The sequence below is a fragment of the Pseudophryne corroboree genome, unplaced genomic scaffold (genome assembly GCF_028390025.1).
Source record: "Pseudophryne corroboree isolate aPseCor3 unplaced genomic scaffold, aPseCor3.hap2 scaffold_1196, whole genome shotgun sequence".
NCBI lineage: Eukaryota > Metazoa > Chordata > Amphibia > Anura > Myobatrachidae > Pseudophryne > Pseudophryne corroboree.
Window position 1 is genome coordinate 13,262 of NW_026967821.1, and position 21,324 is coordinate 34,585.

A 21,324-nucleotide genomic window follows, 5' to 3' on the forward strand; every position below is an offset into this window, starting at 1 on the left:
AGATATCACCTTGTTTTCACATTAAACAGACTTCCCCATGAGGAAGCAGCAAGGATGCAGTGACGTTTATGTTTCCTGGTGTCAACCTGTATTATTTCAGTAGACATTGAAATGAGGATGCATCTTGCTGCCTTTCCAATGAAGCAAGTTTAATTCAGTAATAGGTGAAAAACCATTCCTACAAAGGTGTTAATCAGAGACTTGGCTTTGTGGACACTTTTCAGAGAGCAAATTTGTTAGCATAAACATAAAATCAGAAAATAAAGAGCTGTTTAATCACTCAATTGGACTTTTCTGCCAGCATAATTTTTTTTCTCTGCAACCCACTGCTAAATTGTGCTTCCTAGCTGTTTTTTATAAAATCACTTAATCAAATCTAATTCTGATTACATCAGAGAAGGCCGGGTACCCTACACCATAAGAGGGGGTTTGAAATTTTGACTTGTCTACTTAAAGATCACCAAAATCTGATAACAAGGTCTATTACGTCCCTGGGTGGGATTGAATCACCAACCTTTAGGTTAATAGCCATACACACTAACTGATTGCGCCACAGCGACACTTTGCAAAAGTACATACTGACAAAGGCTAATAAGCATTCATCTAGAACGTTTCCTAGAAAAACTTTAAAAAGTCAATAATCTGGAGAATTTTTGTAAGAAACACATTGGTACATTCCCATGATGAGTGAGTGCTTCAGGATCTCTTGTACTTACATGGGCTATTAACCAAAAGGTTCCCACCCAGTGATGTAATTGACCTTGTGATCAGATTTTGGTGATCTTTAAGTAGACAAGTCAAAATTTCAAACCCCCTCTTATGGTGTAGGGTACCTGGCCTTCTCTGACGTAATCAGAGTTAGATTTAATTAAGGTGCACAAGGGAATAGAAGGGAGCGGTTTAAGAAAAGAGAAGTGGAAACAGACAGCAAACTAGGCTGGAGAGAGACCTGAGACAAAGAGATCTGAATTATACGAGAGCCGACCAGGGGAAACACAAATTATGCAGTCAAGTTTCCCACATTTGGGGAAATCGCAGGAGCAGCACACCCAGAGTGCAATGGGTGAGCCTTTCCCTGGGAGAAGCACCTTCCTGATCATAGTATCTCACCTGGCAGGTAAGTAGGAGTTGGGCTAGTGCTGGGGAGGGTCGCTGCTCGGGTACCCCCCTGTCAAGTGAAGGAGATCCAACTGAGGCAGCACAAGGGAACTCTCGAAAGAAGATCAAGGCTAGAGGAAGATCTGAGACAAAGAAATCTGACTTTTACCAGAGCTGACCAGAGGAAAGCACAAACACAGTACCCCACTACCACCAGGAAACATTAACGCCACTGCATCCTTGCTGCTTTCTCATGTGGAAGTCTATTTAATGTGAAAACAAGGTGATATCTAATTAGCACACAGAAAAGAAAATTAAGTGAATTTTTGAAAGAAAACAATACTGTCAATATACTATTAAAACAAATTAAAATGGTAAAAGTTATTGTACTTTAAGTAAAAATAAAAGAGCAAAAATATCAATCCCAGTTTTGGATTACTTTAATTAACAAAAAAAATGCATATAGCAGAGGATAGTTTCAATCTTTCTACCTCTGGGTTATGGGCCCAGCATGCTTCCATTGCAGTACTCTGCTGCACATGTAAGTGCAAGAGATCCTGAAGCACTCACTCATCATGGGAAAGTACCAATGTGTTTCTTCATTGGTTGATGGCAGAAACATCTTACAAAAACACTCCAGATTATTGACTTTTTAAAGTTTTTCTAGGAAACGTTCTAGATGATTGTTTATTAGCCTTTGTCAGTATGTAATTTTGCAAAGTGTCGCTGTGGCGCAATCAGTTAGTGTGTATGGCTATTAACCAAAAGGTTGGTGGTTCAATCCCACCCAGGGATGTAATTGACTTTGTTATCAGATTTTGGTGATCTTTAAGTAGACAAGTCAAAATTTCAAACCCCCTGTTATGGTGTTAGGTATTTAGACTTCTCTGATGTAATCAGAGTTAGATTTGATTCAGTGATTTTATAAAAACAGCTAGGAAGCACAATTTAGCAGTGGGTTGCAGAGAAAAAGAAATATGCTGGCAAAAAAATCCAATTGAGTGATTAAACAGCTCTTGGATGGTTTTTCACCTATTACTAAATTAAACTTGCTTCATTGGAAAGGCAGCAAGATGCATCCTCATTTCAATATCTACTGAAATAATACAGGTTGACACCAGGAAACATTAACGCCACTGCATCCTTGCTGCTTTCTCATGTGGAAGTCTGTTTAATGTGAAAACAAGGTGATATCTAATTAGCACACAGGTAAGGAATTAAGAAAATCTTTATTAAAGGGTGAAGATGTTTCTCACAAAATCGTTGCCCCAATGCATCATTGAAATTCAAGCTGGAAAGATGATTTTAATATATCACTTGTACATTTTGTATTGCTCTTCTGGTGACAATGTAGTTTGTTTTTGTCAATTACCATTTTAATAATCGGGTAAAGAAAATTAATTGGATTTTTGAAAGAAAACAATACTGTCAATATACTATTAAAACAAATTAAAATGGTAAAAGTTATTGTACTTTAAGTAAAAATAAAAGAGCAAAAATATCAATCCCAGTTTTGGATTACTTTAATTAACAAAAAAAAATGCATATAGCAGAGGATAGTTTCAATCTGCCTACCTCTGGGTTATGGACCCAGCATGCTTCCATTACAGTACTCTGCTGCACATGTAAGTGCAAGAGGTCCTGAAGCACTCACTTATCATGGGAAAGTTCCAATGTGTTTCTTCATTGGTTGATGGAAGAAACATCTTACAAAAACTCTCCACATTATTGACTTTTTAAAATGTTTCTAGGAAACGTTCTAGATGAATGCTTATTAGCATTTGTCAGTATGTACTTTTGCAAAGTGTCGCTGTGGCGCAATCAGTCTGTGTGTATGGTTATTAACCAAAAGGTTGGTGGTTCAATCCCACCCAGGGACGTAATTGACCTTGTTATCAGATTTTGGTGATCTTTAAGTAGACAAGTCAAAATTTCAAACCCCCTGTTATGGTGTAGGGTACCTGGCCTTCTCTGATGTAATCAGAGTTAGATTTGATTCAGTGATTTTATAAAAACAGCTAGGAAGCACAATTTAGCAGTGAGTTGCAGAGAAAAAGAAATATGCTGGCAAAAAAATCCAATTGAGTGATTAAACAGCTCTTCATTTTCTGGCTTTATTTTTATGCTAACAAATTTGTTCTCTGAAAAGTGTCCACAAAGCCAAGTCTCTGATTAACACCTTTGTAGGGATGGTTTTTCACCTATTACTAAATTAAACTTGCTTCATTGGAAAGGCAGCAAGATGCATCCTCATTTCAATGTCTACTGAAATAATACAGGTTGACACCAGGAAACATTAACGCCACTGCATCCTTGCTGCTTTCGCATGTGGAAGTCTGTTTAATGTGAAAACAAGGTGATATCTAATTAGCACACAGGTAAGGAATTAAGAAAATCTTTATTTAAGGGTGAAGATGTTTCTCACAAAATCGTTGCCCCAATGCATCATTGAAATTCAAGCTGGAAAGATGATTTTAATATATCACTTGTACATTTTGTATTGCTCTTCTGGTGACAATGTAGTTTGTTTTTGTCAATTACCATTATAAAAATAGGGTAAAGAAAATTAAGTGGATTTTTGAAAGAAAACAATACTGTCAATATACTATTAAAACAAATTAAAATGGTAAAAGTTATTGTACTTTAAAGTAAAAATAAAAGAGCAAAAATATCAATCCCAGTTTTTGGATTACTTTAATTAACAATAAAAAATGCATATAGCAGAGGATAGTTTCAATCTGCCTACCTCTGGGTTATGGGCCCAGCATGTTTCCAATGCAGTACTCTGCTGCACATGTAAGTGCAAGAGATCCTGAAGCACTCACTCATCATGGGAAAGTACCAATGTGTTTCTTCGTTGGTTGATGGAAGAAACATCTTACAAAAACTCTCCAGATTATTGACTTTTTAAAGTTTTTCTAGGAAACGTTCTAGATGAATGCTTATTAGCCTTTGTCAGTATGTAAGTTTGCAAAGTGTCTCTGTGGTGCAATCGGTTAGTGTGTTTGGTTATTAATCAAAGGGTTGGTGGTTCAATCCCACCCAGGGATGTAATTGACCTTGTTATCAGATTTTGGTGATCTTTAAGTAGACTAGTCAAAATTTCAAACCCCCTCTTATGGTGTAGGGTACCTGGCCTTCTCTGATGTAATCAGAGTTAGATTTGATTAAGTGATTTTATAAAAAAACAGCTAGGAAGCACAATTTAGCAGTGGGTTGCAGAGAAAAAGAAATATGCTGGCAGAAAAATCCAATTGAGTGATTAAACTGCTCTTCATTTTCTGGCTTTATTTTTATGCTAACTAATTTGTTCTCTGAAAAGTGTCCACAAAGCCAAGTGTCTGATTAACATCTTTGTAGGGATGGTTTTTCACCTATTACTAAATTAAACTTGCTTCATTGGAAAGGCAGCAAGATGCATCCTCATTTCAATATCTACGGAAATAATACAGGTTGACACCAGGAAACATTAACGCCACTGCATCTTTGCTGTTTTCTCATGTGGAAGTCTGTTTAATGTGAAAACAAGGTGATATCTAATTAGCACACAGGTAAGGAATTAAGAAAATCTTTATTTAAGGGTGAAGATGTTTCTCACAAAATCGTTGCCCCAATGCATCATTGAAATTCAAGCTGGAAAGATGATTTTAATATATCACTTGTACATTTTGTATTGCTCTTCTGGTGACAATGTAGTTTGTTTTTGTCAATTACCATTTTAATAATCGGGTAAAGAAAATTAATTGGATTTTTGAAAGAAAACAATACTGTCAATATACTATTAAAACAAATTAAAATGGTAAAAGTTATTGTACTTTAAGTAAAAATAAAAGAGCACAAATATCAATCCCAGTTTTGGATTACTTTAATTAACAAAAAAAATGCATATAGCAGAGGATAGTTTCAATCTGCCTACCTCTGGGTTATGGACCCAGCATGCTTCCATTACAGTACTCTGCTGCACATGTAAGTGCAAGAGATCCTGAAGCACTCACTCATCATGGGAAAGTACCAATGTGTTTCTTCATTGGTTGATGGAAGAAACATCTTACAAAAACTCTCCAGATTATTGACTATTTAAAGTTTTTATAGGAAACGTTCTAGATGAATGCTTATTAGCCTTTGTCAGTAAGTACTTTTGCAAAGTGTCGCTGTGGCTCAATCAGTTAGTGTGTATGGCTATTAACCAAAAGGTTGGTGGTTCAACCCCACCCAGGGACATAATTGACCTTGTTATCAGATTTTGTTGATCTTTAAGTAGACAAGTCAAAATTTCGAAAACCCCTGTTATGGTGTAGGGTACCTGGCCTTCTCTGATGTAATCAGAGTTAGATTTGATTCAGTGATTTTATGAAAACAGCTAGGAAGCACAATTTAGCAGTGGGTTGCAGAGAAAAAGAAATATGCTGGCAAAAAAATCCAATTGAGTGATTAAACAGCTCTTCATTTTCTGGCTTTATTTTTATGCTAACAAATTTGTTCTCTGAAAAGTGTCCACAAAGCCAAGTATCTGATTAACATCTTTGTAGGGATGGTTTTTCACCTATTACTAAATTAAACTTGCTTCATTGGAAAGGCAGCAAGATGCATCCTCATTTCAATATCTACTGAAATAATACAGGTTGACACCAGGAAACATTAACGCCACTGCATCCTTGCTGCTTTCTCATGTGGAAGTCTGTTTAATGTGAAAACAAGGTGATATCTAATTAGCACACAGGTAAGGAATTAAGAAAATCTTTATTTAAGGGTGAAGATTTTTCTCACAAAATCGTTGCCCCAATGCATCATTGAAATTCAAGCTGTAAAGATGATTTTAATATATCACTTGTACATTTTGTATTGCTCTTCTGGTGACAATGTAGTTTGCTTTTGTCAATTACCATTTTAATAATCGGGTAAAGAAAATTAATTGGATTTTTGAAAGAAAACAATACTGTCAATATACTATTAAAACAAATTAAAATGGTAAAAGTTATTGTACTTTAAGTAAAAATAAAAGAGCAAAAATATCAATCCCTGTTTTGGATTACTTTAATTAACAAAAAAAATGCATATAGCAGAGGATAGTTTCAATCTGCCTACCTCTGGGTTATGGACCCAGCATGCTTCCATTACAGTACTCTGCTGCACATGTAAGTGCAAGAGATCCTGAAGCACTCACTCATCATGGGAAAGTACCAATGTGTTTCTTCATTGGTTGATGGAAGAAACATCTTACAAAAACTCTCCACATTATTGACTTTTTAAAATGTTTCTAGGAATCGTTCTAGATGAATGCGTATTAGTCTTTGTCAGTAAGTACTTTTGCAAAGTGTCGCTGTGGCGCAATCAGTTAGTGTGTGAGGCTATTAACCAAAAGGTTGGTGGTTCAATCCCACCCAGCGACTTAATTGACCTTGTTATCAGATTTTGGTGATCTTTAAGTAGACAAGTCAAAATTTCATACCCCCTGTTATGGTGTAGGGTACCTGGCCTTCTCTGATGTAATCAGAGTTAGATTTGATTTAGTGATTTTATAAAAACAGCTAGGAAGCACAATTTAGCAGTGAGTTGCAGAGAAAAAGAAATATGCTGGCAAAAAAATCCAATTGAGTGATTAAACAGCTCTTCATTTTCTGGCTTTATTTTTATGCTAACAAATTTGTTCTCTGAAAAGTGTCCACAAAGCCAAGTCTCTGATTAACATCTTTCTAGGGATGGTTTTTCACCTATTACTAAATTAAACTTGCTTCATTGGAAAGGCAGCAAGATGCATCCTCATTTCAATGTCTACTGAAATAATACAGGTTGACACCAGGAAACATTAACGCCACTGCATCCTTGCTGCTTTCGCATGTGGAAGTCTGTTTAATGTGAAAACAAGGTGATATCTAATTAGCACACAGGTAAGGAATTAAGAAAATCTTTATTTAAGGGTGAAGGTGTTTCTCACAAAATCGTTGCCCCAATGCATCATTGAAATTCAAGCTGGAAAGATGATTTTAATATATCACTTGTACATTTTGTATTGCTCTTCTGGTGACAATGTAGTTTGTTTTTGCCAATTACCATTATAATAATAGGGTAAAGAAAATTAAGTGGATTTTTGAAAGAAAACAATACTGTCAATATACTATTAAAACAAATTAAAATGGTAAAAGTTATTGTACTTTAAGTAAAAATAAAAGAGCAAAAATATCAATCCCAGTTTTGGATTACTTTAATTAACATTAAAAATGCATATAGCAGAGGATAGTTTCAATCTGCCTACCTCTGGGTTATGGGCCCAGCATGTTTCCAATGCAGTACTCTGCTGCACATGTAAGTGCAAGAGATCCTGAAGCACTCACTCATCATGGGAAAGTACCAATGTGTTTCTTCGTTGGTTGATGGAAGAAACATCTTACAAAAACTCTCCAGATTATTGACTTTTTAAAGTTTTTCTAGGAAACGTTCTAGATGAATGCTTATTAGCCTTTGTCAGTATGTAAGTTTGCAAAGTGTCTCTGTGGCGCAATCGGTTAGTGTGTTTGGTTATTAATCAAAGGGTTGGTGGTTCAATACCACCCAGGGATGTAATTGACCTTGTTATCAGATTTTGGTGATCTTTAAGTAGACAAGTCAAAATTTCAAACCCCCTCTTATGGTGTAGGGTACCTGGCCTTCTCTGATGTAATCAGAGTTAGATTTGATTAAGTGATTTTATAAAAAAACAGCTAGGAAGCACAATTTAGCAGTGGGTTGCAGAGAAAAAGAAATATGCTGGCAGAAAAATCCAATTGAGTGATTAAACAGCTCTTCATTTTCTGGCTTTATTTTTATGCTAACTAATTTGTTCTCTGAAAAGTGTCCACAAAGCCAAGTGTCTGATTAACATCTTTGTAGGGATGGTTTTTAACCTATTACTAAATTAAACTTGCTTCATTGGAAAGGCAGCAAGATGCATCCTCATTTCAATATCTACGGAAATAATACAGGTTGACACCAGGAAACATTAACGCCACTGCATCTTTGCTGTTTTCTCATGTGGAAGTCTGTTTAATGTGAAAACAAGGTGATATCTAATTAGCACACAGGTAAGGAATTAAGAAAATCTTTATTTAAGGGTGAAGATGTTTCTCACAAAATCGTTGCCCCAATGCATCATTGAAATTCAAGCTGGAAAGATGATTTTAATATATCACTTGTACATTTTGTATTGCTCTTCTGGTGACAATGTAGTTTGTTTTTGTCAATTACCATTATAATAATAGGGTAAAGAAAATTAAGTGGATTTTTGAAAGAAAACAATACTGTCAATATACTATTAAAACAAATTAAAATGGTAAAAGTTATTGTACTTTAAGTAAAAATAAAAGAGCAAAAATATCAATCCCAGTTTTGGATTACTTTAATTAACAATAAAAAATGCATATAGCAGAGGATAGTTTCATTCTGCCTACCTCTGGGTTATGGGCCCAGCATGTTTCCAATGCAGTACTCTGCTGCACATGTAAGTGCAAGAGATCCTGAAGCACTCACTCATCATGGGAAAGTACCAATGTGTTTCTTCGTTGGTTGATGGAAGAAACATCTTACAAAAACTCTCCAGATTATTGACTTTTTAAAGTTTTTCTAGGAAACATTCTAGATGAATGCTTATTAGCCTTTGTCAGTAAGTACTTTTGCAAAGTGTCGCTGTGGCGCAATCAGTTAGTGTGTACGGCTATTAACCAAAAGGTTGGTGGTTCAATCCCACCCAGGGACGTAATTGACCTTGTTATCAGATTTTGTTGATCTTTAAGTAGACAAGTCAAAATTTCGAAAACCCCTGTTATGGTGTAGGGTACCTGGCCTTCTCTGATGTAATCAGAGTTAGATTTGATTCAGTGATTTTATAAAAACAGCTAGGAAGCACAATTTAGCAGTGGGTTGCAGAGAAAAAGAAATATGCTGGCAAAAAAATCCAATTGAGTGATTAAACAGCTCTTCATTTTCTGGCTTTATTTTTATGCTAACAAATTTGTTCTCTGAAAAGTGTCCACAAAGCCAAGTATCTAATTAACATCTTTGTAGGGATGGTTTTTCACCTATTACTAAATTAAACTTGCTTCATTGGAAAGGCAGCAAGATGCATCCTCATTTCAATATCTACTGAAATAATACAGGTTGACACCAGGAAACATTAACGCCACTGCATCCTTGCTGCTTTCTCATGTGGAAGTCTGTTTAATGTGAAAACAAGGTGATATCTAATTAGCACACAGGTAAGGAATTAAGAAAATCTTTATTTAAGGGTGAAGATGTTTCTCACAAAATCGTTGCCCCAATGCATCATTGAAATTCAAGCTGGAAAGATGATTTTAATATATCACTTGTACATTTTGTATTGCTCTTCTGGTGACAATGTAGTTTGCTTTTGTCAATTACCATTTTAATAATCGGGTAAAGAAAATTAATTGGATTTTTGAAAGAAAACAATACTGTCAATATACTATTAAAACAAATTAAAATGGTAAAAGTTAATGTACTTTAAGTAAAAATAAAAGAGCAAAAATATCAATCCCAGTTTTGGATTACTTTAATTAACAAAAAAAAATGCATATAGCAGAGGATAGTTTCAATCTGCCTACCTCTGGGTTATGGACCCAGCATGCTTCCATTACAGTACTCTGCTGCACATGTAAGTGCAAGAGATCCTGAAGCACTCACTCATCATGGGAAAGTACCAATGTGTTTCTTCATTGGTTGATGGAAGAAACATCTTACAAAAACTCTCCACATTATTGACTTTTTAAAATGTTTCTAGGAATCGTTCTAGATGAATGCTTATTAGCCTTTGTCAGTATGTACTTTTGCAAAGTGTCGCTGTGGCGCAATCAGTTAGTGTGTAAGGCTATTAACCAAAAGGTTGGTGGTTCAATCCCACCAGGGACTTAATTGACCTTGTTATCAGATTTTGGTGATCTTTAAGTAGACAAGTCAAAATTTCAAACCCCCTGTTATGGTGTAGGGTACCTGGCCTTCTCTGATGTAGTTAGATTTGATTCAGTGATTTTATAAAAACAGCTAGGAAGCACAATTTAGCAGAGGGTTGCAGAGAAAAAGAAATATGTTGGCAGAAAAATCCAATTGAGTGATTAAACAGCTCTTCATTTTCTGGCTTTATTTTTATGCTAACTAATTTGTTCTCTGAAAAGTGTCCACAAAGCCAAGTATCTGATTAACATATTTGTAGGGATGGTTTTTCATCTATTACTAAATTAAACTTGCTTCATTGGAAAGGCAGCAAGATGCATCCTCATTTCAATATCTACTGAAATAATACAGGTTGACACCAGGAAACATTAACGCCACTGCATCCTTGCTGCTTTCTCATGTGGAAGTCTGTTTAATGTGAAAACAAGGTGATATCTAATTAGCACACAGGTAAGGAATTAAGAAAATCTTTATTTAAGGGTGAAGATGTTTCTCACATAATCGTTGCCCCAATGCATCATTGAAATTCAAGCTGGAAAGATGATTTTAATGTATCACTTGTACATTTTGTATTGCTCTTCTGGTGACAATGTAGTTTGTTTTTGTCAATTACCATTTTAATAATCGGGTAAAGAAAATTAATTGGATTTTTGAACGAAAACAATACTGTCAATATACTATTAAAACAAATTAAAATGGTAAAAGTTATTGTACTTTAAGTAAAAATAAAAGAGCACAAATATCAATCCCAGTTTTGGATTACTTTAATTAACAAAAAAAATGCATATAGCAGAGGATAGTTTCAATCTGCCTACCTCTGGGTTATGGACCCAGCATGCTTCCATTACAGTACTCTGCTGCACATGTAAGTGCAAGAGATCCTGAAGCACTCACTCATCATGGGAAAGTACCAATGTGTTTCTTCATTGGTTGATGGAAGAAACATCTTACAAAAACTCTCCAGATTATTGACTATTTAAAGTTTTTATAGGAAACGTTCTAGATGAATGCTTATTAGCCTTTGTCAGTAAGTACTTTTGCAAAGTGTCGCTGTGGCTCAATCAGTTAGTGTGTATGGCTATTAACCAAAAGGTTGGTGGTTCAACCCCACCCAGGGACATAATTGACCTTGTTATCAGATTTTGTTGATCTTTAAGTAGACAAGTCAAAATTTCGAAAACCCCTGTTATGGTGTAGGGTACCTGGCCTTCTCTGATGTAATCAGAGTTAGATTTGATTCAGTGATTTTATGAAAACAGCTAGGAAGCACAATTTAGCAGTGGGTTGCAGAGAAAAAGAAATATGCTGGCAAAAAAATCCAATTGAGTGATTAAACAGCTCTTCATTTTCTGGCTTTATTTTTATGCTAACAAATTTGTTCTCTGAAAAGTGTCCACAAAGCCAAGTATCTGATTAACATCTTTGTAGGGATGGTTTTTCACCTATTACTAAATTAAACTTGCTTCATTGGAAAGGCAGCAAGATGCATCCTCATTTCAATATCTACTGAAATAATACAGGTTGACACCAGGAAACATTAACGCCACTGCATCCTTGCTGCTTTCTCATGTGGAAGTCTGTTTAATGTGAAAACAAGGTGATATCTAATTAGCACACAGGTAAGGAATTAAGAAAATCTTTATTTAAGGGTGAAGATTTTTCTCACAAAATCGTTGCCCCAATGCATCATTGAAATTCAAGCTGTAAAGATGATTTTAATATATCACTTGTACATTTTGTATTGCTCTTCTGGTGACAATGTAGTTTGCTTTTGTCAATTACCATTTTAATAATCGGGTAAAGAAAATTAATTGGATTTTTGAAAGAAAACAATACTGTCAATATACTATTAAAACAAATTAAAATGGTAAAAGTTATTGTACTTTAAGTAAAAATAAAAGAGCAAAAATATCAATCCCTGTTTTGGATTACTTTAATTAACAAAAAAAATGCATATAGCAGAGGATAGTTTCAATCTGCCTACCTCTGGGTTATGGACCCAGCATGCTTCCATTACAGTACTCTGCTGCACATGTAAGTGCAAGAGATCCTGAAGCACTCACTCATCATGGGAAAGTACCAATGTGTTTCTTCATTGGTTGATGGAAGAAACATCTTACAAAAACTCTCCACATTATTGACTTTTTAAAATGTTTCTAGGAATCGTTCTAGATGAATGCGTATTAGTCTTTGTCAGTAAGTACTTTTGCAAAGTGTCGCTGTGGCGCAATCAGTTAGTGTGTGAGGCTATTAACCAAAAGGTTGGTGGTTCAATCCCACCCAGCGACTTAATTGACCTTGTTATCAGATTTTGGTGATCTTTAAGTAGACAAGTCAAAATTTCATACCCCCTGTTATGGTGTAGGGTACCTGGCCTTCTCTGATGTAATCAGAGTTAGATTTGATTTAGTGATTTTATAAAAACAGCTAGGAAGCACAATTTAGCAGTGAGTTGCAGAGAAAAAGAAATATGCTGGCAAAAAAATCCAATTGAGTGATTAAACAGCTCTTCATTTTCTGGCTTTATTTTTATGCTAACAAATTTGTTCTCTGAAAAGTGTCCACAAAGCCAAGTCTCTGATTAACATCTTTCTAGGGATGGTTTTTCACCTATTACTAAATTAAACTTGCTTCATTGGAAAGGCAGCAAGATGCATCCTCATTTCAATGTCTACTGAAATAATACAGGTTGACACCAGGAAACATTAACGCCACTGCATCCTTGCTGCTTTCGCATGTGGAAGTCTGTTTAATGTGAAAACAAGGTGATATCTAATTAGCACACAGGTAAGGAATTAAGAAAATCTTTATTTAAGGGTGAAGGTGTTTCTCACAAAATCGTTGCCCCAATGCATCATTGAAATTCAAGCTGGAAAGATGATTTTAATATATCACTTGTACATTTTGTATTGCTCTTCTGGTGACAATGTAGTTTGTTTTTGCCAATTACCATTATAATAATAGGGTAAAGAAAATTAAGTGGATTTTTGAAAGAAAACAATACTGTCAATATACTATTAAAACAAATTAAAATGGTAAAAGTTATTGTACTTTAAGTAAAAATAAAAGAGCAAAAATATCAATCCCAGTTTTGGATTACTTTAATTAACATTAAAAATGCATATAGCAGAGGATAGTTTCAATCTGCCTACCTCTGGGTTATGGGCCCAGCATGTTTCCAATGCAGTACTCTGCTGCACATGTAAGTGCAAGAGATCCTGAAGCACTCACTCATCATGGGAAAGTACCAATGTGTTTCTTCGTTGGTTGATGGAAGAAACATCTTACAAAAACTCTCCAGATTATTGACTTTTTAAAGTTTTTCTAGGAAACGTTCTAGATGAATGCTTATTAGCCTTTGTCAGTATGTAAGTTTGCAAAGTGTCTCTGTGGCGCAATCGGTTAGTGTGTTTGGTTATTAATCAAAGGGTTGGTGGTTCAATACCACCCAGGGATGTAATTGACCTTGTTATCAGATTTTGGTGATCTTTAAGTAGACAAGTCAAAATTTCAAACCCCCTCTTATGGTGTAGGGTACCTGGCCTTCTCTGATGTAATCAGAGTTAGATTTGATTAAGTGATTTTATAAAAAAACAGCTAGGAAGCACAATTTAGCAGTGGGTTGCAGAGAAAAAGAAATATGCTGGCAGAAAAATCCAATTGAGTGATTAAACAGCTCTTCATTTTCTGGCTTTATTTTTATGCTAACTAATTTGTTCTCTGAAAAGTGTCCACAAAGCCAAGTGTCTGATTAACATCTTTGTAGGGATGGTTTTTAACCTATTACTAAATTAAACTTGCTTCATTGGAAAGGCAGCAAGATGCATCCTCATTTCAATATCTACGGAAATAATACAGGTTGACACCAGGAAACATTAACGCCACTGCATCTTTGCTGTTTTCTCATGTGGAAGTCTGTTTAATGTGAAAACAAGGTGATATCTAATTAGCACACAGGTAAGGAATTAAGAAAATCTTTATTTAAGGGTGAAGATGTTTCTCACAAAATCGTTGCCCCAATGCATCATTGAAATTCAAGCTGGAAAGATGATTTTAATATATCACTTGTACATTTTGTATTGCTCTTCTGGTGACAATGTAGTTTGTTTTTGTCAATTACCATTATAATAATAGGGTAAAGAAAATTAAGTGGATTTTTGAAAGAAAACAATACTGTCAATATACTATTAAAACAAATTAAAATGGTAAAAGTTATTGTACTTTAAGTAAAAATAAAAGAGCAAAAATATCAATCCCAGTTTTGGATTACTTTAATTAACAATAAAAAATGCATATAGCAGAGGATAGTTTCATTCTGCCTACCTCTGGGTTATGGGCCCAGCATGTTTCCAATGCAGTACTCTGCTGCACATGTAAGTGCAAGAGATCCTGAAGCACTCACTCATCATGGGAAAGTACCAATGTGTTTCTTCGTTGGTTGATGGAAGAAACATCTTACAAAAACTCTCCAGATTATTGACTTTTTAAAGTTTTTCTAGGAAACATTCTAGATGAATGCTTATTAGCCTTTGTCAGTAAGTACTTTTGCAAAGTGTCGCTGTGGCGCAATCAGTTAGTGTGTACGGCTATTAACCAAAAGGTTGGTGGTTCAATCCCACCCAGGGACGTAATTGACCTTGTTATCAGATTTTGTTGATCTTTAAGTAGACAAGTCAAAATTTCGAAAACCCCTGTTATGGTGTAGGGTACCTGGCCTTCTCTGATGTAATCAGAGTTAGATTTGATTCAGTGATTTTATAAAAACAGCTAGGAAGCACAATTTAGCAGTGGGTTGCAGAGAAAAAGAAATATGCTGGCAAAAAAATCCAATTGAGTGATTAAACAGCTCTTCATTTTCTGGCTTTATTTTTATGCTAACAAATTTGTTCTCTGAAAAGTGTCCACAAAGCCAAGTATCTAATTAACATCTTTGTAGGGATGGTTTTTCACCTATTACTAAATTAAACTTGCTTCATTGGAAAGGCAGCAAGATGCATCCTCATTTCAATATCTACTGAAATAATACAGGTTGACACCAGGAAACATTAACGCCACTGCATCCTTGCTGCTTTCTCATGTGGAAGTCTGTTTAATGTGAAAACAAGGTGATATCTAATTAGCACACAGGTAAGGAATTAAGAAAATCTTTATTTAAGGGTGAAGATGTTTCTCACAAAATCGTTGCCCCAATGCATCATTGAAATTCAAGCTGGAAAGATGATTTTAATATATCACTTGTACATTTTGTATTGCTCTTCTGGTGACAATGTAGTTTGCTTTTGTCAATTACCATTTTAATAATCGGGTAAAGAAAATTAATTGGATTTTTGAAAGAAAACAATACTGTCAATATACTATTAAAACAAATTAAAATGGTAAAAGTTAATGTACTTTAAGTAAAAATAAAAGAGCAAAAATATCAATCCCAGTTTTGGATTACTTTAATTAACAAAAAAAAATGCATATAGCAGAGGATAGTTTCAATCTGCCTACCTCTGGGTTATGGACCCAGCATGCTTCCATTACAGTACTCTGCTGCACATGTAAGTGCAAGAGATCCTGAAGCACTCACTCATCATGGGAAAGTACCAATGTGTTTCTTCATTGGTTGATGGAAGAAACATCTTACAAAAACTCTCCACATTATTGACTTTTTAAAATGTTTCTAGGAATCGTTCTAGATGAATGCTTATTAGCCTTTGTCAGTATGTACTTTTGCAAAGTGTCGCTGTGGCGCAATCAGTTAGTGTGTAAGGCTATTAACCAAAAGGTTGGTGGTTCAATCCCACCAGGGACTTAATTGACCTTGTTATCAGATTTTGGTGATCTTTAAGTAGACAAGTCAAAATTTCAAACCCCCTGTTATGGTGTAGGGTACCTGGCCTTCTCTGATGTAGTTAGATTTGATTCAGTGATTTTATAAAAACAGCTAGGAAGCACAATTTAGCAGAGGGTTGCAGAGAAAAAGAAATATGTTGGCAGAAAAATCCAATTGAGTGATTAAACAGCTCTTCATTTTCTGGCTTTATTTTTATGCTAACTAATTTGTTCTCTGAAAAGTGTCCACAAAGCCAAGTATCTGATTAACATATTTGTAGGGATGGTTTTTCATCTATTACTAAATTAAACTTGCTTCATTGGAAAGGCAGCAAGATGCATCCTCATTTCAATATCTACTGAAATAATACAGGTTGACACCAGGAAACATTAACGCCACTGCATCCTTGCTGCTTTCTCATGTGGAAGTCTGTTTAATGTGAAAACAAGGTGATATCTAATTAGCACACAGGTAAGGAATTAAGAAAATCTTTATTTAAGGGTGAAGATGTTTCTCACATAATCGTTGCCCCAATGCATCATTGAAATTCAAGCTGGAAAGATGATTTTAATGTATCACTTGTACATTTTGTATTGCTCTTCTGGTGACAATGTAGTTTGTTTTTGTCAATTACCATTTTAATAATCGGGTAAAGAAAATTAATTGGATTTTTGAACGAAAACAATACTGTCAATATACTATTAAAACAAATTAAAATGGTAAAAGTTATTGTACTTTAAGTAAAAATAAAAGCTAAAATATCAATCCCAGTTTTGGATTACTTTAATGAACAAAAAAAAATGCATATAGCAAAGGATAGTTTCAATCTGCCTACCTCTGGGTTATGGGCCCAGCATGCTTCCATTGCAGTACTCTGCTGCACATGTAAGTGCAAGAGATCCTGAAGCACTCACTCATCATGCGAAAGTACCAATGTGTTTCTTCGTTGGTTGCTGGAAGAAACATCTTACAAAAACTCTCCAGATTATTGACTTTTTAAAGTTTTTTTAGGAAACGTTCTAGATGAATGCTTATTAGTCTTTGTCAGTATGTACTTTTTGCAAAGTGTCTCTGTGGCGCAATTGGTTAGTGTGTTCAGCTATTAATCAAAAAGTTGGTGGTTCAATCCCACCCAGGGACATAATTGACCTTGTGATCAGATTTTGGTGATATTTAAGTAAACAAGTCAAAATTGCAAACCCCCTCTTATGGTGTAGGGTACCTGGCCTTCTCTGATGTAATCAGAGTTAGATTTGATTAAGTGATTTTATAAAAAAAACAGCTAGGAAGCACAATTTAGCAGTGGGTTGCAGAGAAAAAGAAAAATGCTGGCAGAAAAATCCAATTGAGTGATTAAACAGCTCTTCATTTTCTGGCTTTATTTTTATGATAACAAATTTGTTCTCTGAAAAGTGTCCACAAAGCCAAGTATCTGATTAACATTTTTGTAGGGATGGTTTTTCACCTATTACTAAATTAAACTTGCTTCATTGGAAAGGCAGCAAGATGCATCCTCATTTCAATATCTACGGAAATAATACAGGTTGACACCAGGAAACATTAACGCCACTGCATCTTTGCTGTTTTCTCATGTGGAAGTCTGTTTAATGTGAAAACAAGGTGATATCTAATTAGCACACAGGTAAGGAATTAAGAAAATCTTTATTTAAGGGTGAAGATGTTTCTCACAAAATCGTTGCCCCAATGCATCATTGAAATTCAAGCTGGAAAGATGATTTTAATATATCACTTGTACATTTTGTATTGCTCTTCTGGTGACAATGTAGTTTGTTTTTGTCAATTACCATTTTAAAAATCGGGTAAAGAAAATTAATTGGATTTTTGAAAGAAAACAATACTGTCAATATACTATTAAAACAAATTAAAATGGTAAAAGTTATTGTACTTTAAGTAAAAATAAAAGCTAAAATATCAATCCCAGTTTTGGATTACTTTAATGAACAAAAAAAAAAATGCATATAGCAAAGGATAGTTTCAATCTGCCTACCTCTGGGTTATGGGCCCAGCATGCTTCCAGTGCAGTACTCTGCTGCACATGTAAGTGCAAGAGATCCTGAAGCACTCACTCATCATGCGAAAGTACCAATGTGTTTCTTCATTGGTTGCTGGAAGAAACATCTTACAAAAACTCTCCAGATTATTGACTTTTTAAAGTTTTTCTAGGAAACGTTCTAGATGAATGCTTATTAGTCTTTGTCAGTATGTACTTTTTGCAAAGTGTCTCTGTGGCGCAATCGGTTAGTGTGTTCAGCTATTAATCAGAAGGTTGGTGGTTCAATCCCACCCAGGGACGTAATTGACCTTGTGATCAGATTTTGGTAATATTTAAGTAGACAAGTCAAAATTGCAAAACCCCTATTATGGTGTAGGGTACCTGGCCTTCTCTGATGTAATCAGAGTTAGATTTGATTAAGTGATTTTATAAAAAAAACAGCTAGGAAGCACAATTTAGCAGTGGGTTGCAGAGAAAAAGAAAAATGCTGGCAGAAAAATCCAATTGAGTGATTAAACAGCTCTTCATTTTCTGGCTTTATTTTTATGATAACAAATTTGTTCTCTGAAAAGTGTCCACAAAGCCAAGTATCTGATTAACATCTTTGTAGGGATGGTTTTTCACCTATTACTAAATTAAACTTGCTTCATTGGAAAGGCAGCAAGATGCATCCTCATTTCAATATCTACGGAAATAATACAGGTTGACACCAGGAAACATTAACGCCACTGCATCTTTGCTGTTTTCTCATGTGGAAGTCTGTTTAATGTGAAAACAAAGTGATATCTAATTAGCACACAGGTAAGGAATTAAGAAAATCTTTATTTAAGGGTGAAGATGTTTCTCACAAAATCGTTGCCCCAATGCATCATTGAAATTCAAGCTGGAAAGATGATTTTAATATATCACTTGTACATTTTGTATTGCTCTTCTGGTGACAATGTAGTTTGTTTTTGTCAATTACCATTTTAATAATCGGGTAAAGAAAAGTAATTGGATTTTTGAAAGAAAACAATACTGTCAATATACTATTAAAACAAATTAAAATGGTAAAAGTTATTGTACTTTAAGTAAAAATAAAAGAGCAAAAATATCAATCCCAGTTTTGGATTACTTTAATTAACAAAAAAAAAATTCATATAGCAGAGGATAGTTTCAATCTGCCTACCTCTGGGTTATGGACCCAGCATGCTTTCATAACAGTACTCTGCTGCACATGTAAGTGCAAGAGATCCTGAAGCACTCACTCATCATGGGAAAGTACCAATGTGTTTCTTCATTGGTTGATGGAAGAAACATCTTACAAAAACTCTCCAGATTATTGACTATTTAAAGTTTTTATAGGAAACGTTCTAGATGAATGCTTATTAGCCTTTGTCAGTATGTACTTTTGCAAAGTGTCGCTGTGGCGCAATCAGTTAGTGTGTACAGCTATTAACCAAAAGGTTGGTGGTTCAATCCCACCCAGGGACATAATTGACCTTGTTATCAGATTTTGTTGATCTTTAAGTAGACAAGTCAAAATTTCGAAAACCCCTGTTATGGTGTAGGGTACCTGGTCTTCTCTGATGTAATCAGAGTTAGATTTGATTCAGTGATTTTATAAAAACAGCTAGGAAGCACAATTTAGCAGTGGGTTGCAGAGAAAAAGAAATATGCTATCAAAAAAATCCAATTGAGTGATTAAACAGCTCTTCATTTTCTGGCTTTATTTTTATGCTAACAAATTTGTTCTCTGAAAAGTGTCCACAAAGCCAAGTCTCTGATTAACACCTTTGTAGGGATGGTTTTTCACCTATTACTAAATTAAACTTGCTTCATTGGAAAGGCAGCAAGATGCATCCTCATTTCAATATCTACTGAAATAATACAGGTTGACACCAGGAAACATTAACGCCACTGCATCCTTGCTGCTTTCTCATTTGGAAGTCTGTTTAATGTGAAAACAAGGTGATATCTAATTAGCACACAGGTAAGGAATTAAGAAAATCTTTATTTAAGGGTGAAGATGTTTCTCACAAAATCGTTGCCCCAATGCATAATTGAAATTCAAGCTGGAAAGATGATTTTAATATATCACTTGTACATTTTGTATTGCTCTTCTGGTGACAATGTAGTTTGTTTTTGTCAGTTACCATTTTAATAATCGGGTAAAGAAAATTAATTGGATTTTTGAAAGAAAACAATACTGTCAATATACTATTAAAACAAATTAAAATGGTAAAAGTTATTGTACTTTAAGTAAAAATAAAAGCTAAAATATCAATCCCAGTTTTGGATTACTTTAATGAACAAAAAAAAATGCATATAGCAGAGGATAGTTTCAATCTGCCTACCTCTGGGTTATGGACCCAGCATGCTTCCATTACAGTACTCTGCTGCACATGTAAGTGCAAGAGATCCTGAAGCACTCACTCATCATGGGAAAGTACCAATGTGTTTCTTCATTGGTTGATGGAAGAAACATCTTACAAAAACTCTCCACATTATTGACTTTTTAAAATGTTTCTAGGAATCGTTCTAGATGAATGCTTATTAGCCTTTGTCAGTAAGTACTTTTGCAAAGTGTCGCTGTGGCGCAATCAGTTAGTGTGTAAGGCTATTAACCAAAAGGTTGGTGGTTCAATCCCACCCAGGGACATAATTGACCTTGTTATAAGATTTTGGTGATCTTTAAGCAGACAAGTCAAAATTTCAAACCCCCTGTTATGGTGTAGGGTACCTGGCCTTCTCTGATGTAATCAGAGTTAGATTTGATTCAGTGATTTTATAAAAACAGCTAGGAAGCACAATTTAGCAGTGGGTTGCAGAGAAAAAGAAATATGCTGGCAGAAAAATCCAATTGAGTGATTAAACAGCTCTTCATTTTCTGGCTTTATTTTTAAACTAATTTGTTCTCTGAAAAGTGTCCACAAAGCCAAGTATCTGATTAACATATTTGTAGGGATGGTTTTTCACCTATTACTAAATTAAACTTGCTTCATTGGAAAGGCAGCAAGATGCATCCTCATTTCAATATCTACTGAAATAATACAGGTTGACACCAGGAAACATTAACGCCACTGCATCCTTGCTGCTTTCTCATGTGGAAGTCTGTTTAATGTGAAAACAAGGTGATATCTAATTAGCACACAGGTAAGGAATTAAGAAAATCTTTATTTAAGGGTAAAGATGTTTCTCACAAAATCATTGCCCCAATGCATCATTGAAATTCAAGCTGGAAAGATGATTTTAATATATCACTTGTACATTTTGTATTGCTCTTCTGGTGACAATGTAGTTTGTTTTTGTCAATTACCATTTTAATAATAGGGTAAAGAAAATTAAGTGGATTTTTGAAAGAAAACAATACTGTCAATATACTATTAAAACAAATTAAAATGGTAAAAGTTATTGTACTTTAAGTAAAAATAAAAGCTAAAATATCAATCCCAGTTTTGGATTACTTTAATGA

The 21,324-nt window shown here is 34.8% G+C and overlaps 1 non-coding gene across 1 annotated transcript; it reads right to left on the reverse strand.

Annotated features, from left to right (window-relative positions):
• Positions 1-962: 962 nt before the first annotated feature.
• On the reverse strand, positions 963-1,125 carry LOC134991004 (U1 spliceosomal RNA). The gene has a single exon (XR_010195465.1). It is a non-coding gene; the product is annotated as a U1 spliceosomal RNA (small nuclear RNA).
• Positions 1,126-21,324: the final 20,199 nt, after the last annotated feature.